The sequence below is a fragment of the Anomaloglossus baeobatrachus genome, chromosome 5 (genome assembly GCF_048569485.1).
Source record: "Anomaloglossus baeobatrachus isolate aAnoBae1 chromosome 5, aAnoBae1.hap1, whole genome shotgun sequence".
Classification (NCBI taxonomy): Eukaryota; Metazoa; Chordata; class Amphibia; order Anura; family Aromobatidae; genus Anomaloglossus; species Anomaloglossus baeobatrachus.
The window spans coordinates 183,076,160-183,082,492 of NC_134357.1; positions in this window are offsets into that span (position 1 = coordinate 183,076,160).

Genomic DNA, 6,333 nt, shown 5'->3' on the forward strand with positions numbered 1-6,333 from the left:
ATCGCATGTGCGCCGGGGGCGGGTGCTATCGCGCTGGACATCGATAGCAATTGCTAGCGATGTTGCAACGTGTAAAGCGCGCCTTAGGTTGGAGTTTTGTTTGTTTTTTGCCTTTTGGTTTGTTATTACTTGGTGCAATTTGGATTGGTATCGTATTGATTTTCTAAAGTTCTTTCTTTTATTGTAGGAGTGTGTCTGATCTGGATTTTGGGGCACTCCTCCGTTTTTTGGGGGGCCCGTCGGGCGACGCTCGCCCTTATGGTCGGCAGCTGGGATTGGACAGGTCGCTGGCATCGGTCAAGTGGATTGGCGTGCGTGTAATGGAGTGGAGCAGGGTCATGCCGGAGTTTGAGTATTACTGCAGGATGAACAGACCTTTGAACGTGTTAGTGTTACACACGGGAGGGAATGACCTGGGTTTGTAGGCATCGTGCGATTTGATTAGAGATATTAAGATAGATCTGTTGCGTTTATGGGCGAGGTACCCGGGTTTGATTGTGGTATGGTCGGATATCGTGGCCAGGCTAGTGTGGAGGGGGGCTCGTTCAGTCGAGAAGCAATATTGGTTCGGATTTATGGGCGTTGGGTTTGCGTGACGGTGTGAAGCAAGCTATAGGTGTGTGGCGGGTCCAGGCCACGTAAGGAGTCATGTGCCCTGTCCTGTGGTGGGGGTAGGTCTGGTAAAGAGGCGGTTTGAAGTAATTGGTAGCTGGACCGAGAGACACTGTCTTGGTATGGTGGCTCCGGGTTCCGGGAATTGCAGGTACGGGGTTCTGCAAAAGTTTAGGGGTATTAATCCGTGGGGTGATTAATAACTTATCTCTGGGTCGGTGTGTTGCGGCCAGGGATATTGGTGTAAGAAGTGATTTCTGGACCGGGCCTACATAGGGTTACATATACTGTTTCTTATTTCTGTGTTACCTATTATTATTTGTTTGGGGTCGCCCGTTGGACGGCGCCCCCCTTGTGTTAGAATGTAAATAATAGGTAATAAAGGCTGCAGTCTGTGTGTGATTTATAAAGGGGGTAACATTGGGGTATCACAAGACATCACGACTGGAGAATCCTTCTTCAGTGGTCATGTTTCGCTCTGATGGTGGCCTCCTGGATGCACAACTTTGCAGACTTGCCACAGACTTCAATTATTTTCTTTCACTCTTTGAATTAACTGTACCTAATGATTAACTGGGGTGGAGGGATTGGGTACATATTTCTGCCCCAATAGAGGCCTGATCCCAAGAAGAAGGTAGAAAAGGAGGTTGTGCAGGATGTAATTGTTGGTTTTGTGACTCTGGGGTAACTCTCACCCTAGCTCAGTGATGGCTAACCTTTGACAGGTGTGTCAGAGGTGACACGCTGAGCCATTTTTGCTGACACGCGTGGCAGGGGCAGGCGGCCGCAACCCAATCTATAAGAAAAGCCGCAACAACCGGTGATTTAACTAGAACTGCATGTGTGGCTAAACTGTTACAAAATGACTGGTCATGGGGGTTGCATATGCAGTTCTAGTTATATCACCGGCAGCCACAGCTTTTCTTATAGATCAAGATGTGGCCACTGGTAATTTCTGTTCTGTACCTTTAATCAGGATCCTGAGTAAGGTATGCTTTTGTACTACGCGGTATGTAACACACTTCTTTAACCTAGGGGGCTCAAACACGCGGCCCGCGGGCGGTATCCAACCCCTGAGCTTCTTGCGGCCCCTGAGCTTCTTGCTGCTCGAAGATCTCATTATAATCACAGCCCTATCCTGGGGGCCACAGCCATCTGCACTTTCCTTCAGATTTTTGATTTCCCCCACTACGCACAGGACCTCTGCAGCCGTCGGCCAACCAGAGGCCAGCATTGGTTGACGTCACCTTCTGGCCTCTGATTTGCCGGCGGCTGCCATTGGTAGTGCTCTGAAGAGAGTTCCTGTGCACAATGGGAGAAATCAATTATCTGAAGTAACGGGTAGATGCCTGCAGCCACTGGCATAGGGCTGTGGTCATCAGGGGGCCTGCCGGCTGCAAGAAGCAGGAAAGGGGACACTGAGGGAATGGAGGACAGGTGACAAAAATCTTCTTTTGAGTTTATGTGAACATGGCATAATGTGGCATAAATAGGGGACATTTTTACAGGATGGGATATTGCTAAGAGAAGGGGACAAGGATGGGCACAAGAATAGACATATTACTACAAGGGTGACAAGATAAGCACATGTGCCGCCCCCGTGCCAGCAGCCAGGCTGCTTGGATCCAGAACCTTGGTGGCTTGAGGGGTCTCCGGACCCGGGGGTCATGCGGCCACTCAATAAAGGGGGAATATGTACAGGGGGATTAAAAAGTTTGTGATGCCACACACGGTGTGTGGTTACGTGAGGGACCACCGCTGCCGGTTTTGAGGAGCCCGGGGACGCTGGTGTGTGGCAGCTGGGCAGGGGAGTGATGTCCCGGGGTCCGGTGATAGATAGGGGGAGCCGTGGGCTGTAGGCCTGGGAGACAGAAAGCAGAGAAACTCACAGTGGTTATCCTGGTGCTGGATGAGGCTGTGTTGATGTGTGAGGTCAATGAACACACAGGCAGTGATTCAACCAAACGTCCTTCAGTACCGCTGCCGCTGAGGGGGAGCACGTCCAGGTGACCGTTCCCAGTGATGTTACTAGTGTGCTTTGGTCTAGTCTAGCCCTCCGGGAACCTCAACTTCCACTGCCCCTCACTATCTGAGGCTTCACTTGTGCTGTCTGGGAGCTCCAACTCCCCAGCCTGCTCTTCCCCTGAGAGCTGCTTGAGAGCCCTCTGCTCTCCTTGCTCCTCTGCCGACGACTGCCCAGTCACCTTCCACCCAGTCTGCCTGACTCTAAGGTGGGCAGCCCCTTCTCTCTGGGACCTACCCACTGGTGTGTGTGTGAATGAGATTTGCATGCTGATCTTAGCACATCACTGGGTGACACCTGGAACCAAGGGAGAGAGATGGATGCTGCACGGAAAGGAAAATTGTGCAACACCCTGTGACGACCTGATAGGCCAGGGCGTCACACATTTAACTACAGGATGGGTCAGATTACTACAGAGGACAAGGATGGTTACATTACTACAGTGGACAAGATTGGCACATTACTACAGGGGACAGATGGGCACATTACTACAGGGGACAAAGATGGGCATATTACTACAGTGGAGAAGAAAGGCACATTGCAACAGAGGACAAGGTGGGCACATTACTACAGGGGACAAGATGGGCACATTACGACAGAGGACATGACTGCTGGGGTGAGGGGGACGGGAGATAATCATTATCTCGTCTCTCCTCAGCATTCATAATCTCATCTCCCTTTCCCCTCAAGCAGTCATTATCAGATAACATTTTGTTATTAGAGCTACAAATATCAAAAAATTATGGATTTTTTGAGAAGTGACACACCCTCTGAGTTATGCTCATTTTTTTATGAATTTTGACACCACGTACAAAAAGGTTGGCTATCACTGCCCTAGCTGATCCCCGAGTGTTCTGGCCAGAGGTGATACAGCAAGGACTGTGGATTATGTTGAATTAGCTGGAGGCAATTGGAGGACAACTCCAAAAGCAATTGTAGATCTGGACTTTGGTTTTGGAATCAAGCAATGTGTGGTTGGGGTGATGAGCTGCCTTCCTGCAGAAAGTCTCCTATTATATGGAATATGTACAATGCCAATTTGTGGGTGCTGGAAGCAGAGTTTTAGGGGCACTTTGCACACTACGACATCGCAGCTGCGATGTCGGTGGGGTCAAATCAAAAGTGACGCACATCCGGCATCGCAGTCGATATTGTAGTGTGTAAATCGTTTTTGATACGATTAACAAGCGCAAAAGCGTCGTAATCGTATCATTGGTGTAGCGTCAGTCATTTCCCTGAATTGGGAAGGACCGATGTTACGATGTTGTTCCTCGTTCCTGCGGCAGCACACATCGCTGTGTGTGAAGCCGCAGGAGCGAGGAACATCTCCTACCTGCGTCATGCGGCTCACGCCGGATATGCGGAAGGAAGGAGGTGGGCGGGATGTTTATGTCCCGCTCATCTCCGCCCCTCCGCTTCTATTGGCCGCCTGCCATGTGACATCGCTATGATGCCGCATGACCCGCCCCCTTAATAAGGAGGCGGTTTGCCGGCCAGAGGGACGACGCAGGGCAGGTGAGTGCATGTAAAGCTGCCATAGTGATAATGTTCGCTACGGCAGCTATAACCATGATATCGCAGCTGCGACGGGGCCGGGGACTATCACGCTTGGCATCGCAGCATCGGCTTGCGATGTCGTAGTTTGCTAAATGCACCTTAGTCAAAGAGGATGCAAAATGGAGCTTGGCCCTTCAACCCTACAAATTCACATGCATTATAGAAGAGGCAGCCAACACCAAAATGCTGATGGATTGTCCAAACATGTCAGTTGTTGAGTTCACTTGTCTGAACACAGTTTTAAGAGGGAAGGGGCTGCAACAGAGGCCACCCAAGGATCATAATGCAATCAATGCTACCTTAGTATTCATTGTTCTGCATCTGGTGGGGGAATCTATTTTCTTTTTTCTCTGTGTAGGGAGTCTCCTGAATACAAGACTTTACCGACTGGCTGGAGACATCAGTGAATTTCTTTCACTCTTTGAATTAAATGTACCTAATGGTTAAGATGGTGGGGTTACATATGTCTGCCCAACATGGGGCTGATCCCAGGAAGAAGGTAGAAAAGAGAGGACATGTTTGGTTGCTTTTGTTGGGGCAGTGGTTTGGACATGCTAACCTCTGATACTTGGACTAGACATTTGGGAATCCTATCTATGCTCACTAAAATATTCTGCCTGTCACAATAAAGGGTTGTTTTTTTTATTGTTCATTGGTCTGCTATCCCTGCCTGCTCTGTTACTCACCCCGTCATACTGGGTACCATGTAAGAGTGAAGGAGCTTCTGTCTCTTCTGCCACAGGTCAATTTTGGAAACCCCTTGCCCAAGCTTAGTCCACATTAATACAAGATAAGAATTAAGCAATGGAAATTTATTGTAAAATTATGGAAGGGTGAGGTAAATGAAAAATTGAATGGAACAAAAAAAGAAAGCATGTAATTAGAGATGAGCGATGTTCGAGGTTCGCCAATTTCATGTTCGAGTGATTTTGAGGGATGTTTGAGTCGTTTGACAAACTCGAAAGATTTGCTAAAAGTTCGACAGTTCGAGTTGAGTTTGAGAACGGTTCGAGAATCAAAAGCGTGGCTTTTCACAGTAAGTATGTGCGCACCTTTCTTATCTGCATGCATCCTGCGTCCCCAGCACAATCCCTCTCTCTTTCCTAGTCACCGATCACGGGCATCTCGCTGCACAGCTGTCACAAATCTCCAGCGGCATTTCCTCTTTTGAAAATGGCTCCCGCTTCATTATTCAATTAGTTATTCCGTGCTTTCCCCACACACCGGCGCCCATGATTGGTTGCAGTCAGACACGCTCCCACGATGAGTGACAGCTGTCTCACTGCAACCAATCACAGCCGCCGGTGGGCGGGTCTATATCGTGCAGTAAAATAAATAATAAAAAAAAAAAATAATGCGATTCCCCCCATATTTGATACCAGCCAGGATAAATACACACGGCTGGAGGCTGGGATTGTCAGGATGGAGAGCGCCACATTATGGGGAGCCCAACACCCTAACAATATCAGCAGATAGCCGCCCGGAATTGCCGCATCTATTAGATGCGGCAGTCCCTGGACACTACCCAGCTCATCCCGAATTACTCTGGTGCAGTAGCAATCGGGGTAATAAGGAGTTAATCATGACAGGCGTCTCCCCGAGACACCTTCCATGATTAAACTGTAAGTGAAAGTAAAGAAACACACACAACAAAAAATCCTTTATTTGGAATATAAGACAAAAAACACCTCATTTACCTTTTTATTAATCCCCAAACAGCAATCCAGGTCCGAAGTAATCCACACGACACTGTCAGCTCTGCTACATGAAGATGACAGGGAGCGATCTGTGTCCTCTTCCACGTAGCACCTGAAGTGAGCCGCGCTGTCACCAGACTTCACTCTGCAATGTACACGTCAAGATAACCAAATCTTCCTATGTTTCTCATTAGAGAATGTTGCTCAATGGTTAGCGCTCCCGTCTAAGAAGCATTAGTTCACGAGTTCAAGTCCCGGCCATCCTGGTAAAAAATGTAATATAATTTTAAATTATAATTATTATTTATTTATGATTTGAATTTAATTTAATTATGCACCGAGGGGAGAAGCTGGACATCAGCTGTGAGCCGCGGGATACACCTCTAAAATCAGAGCAGTTAACGTAATGAGGCTGCATTGCTCTCTCTCTCTCTTTCTCTCTCT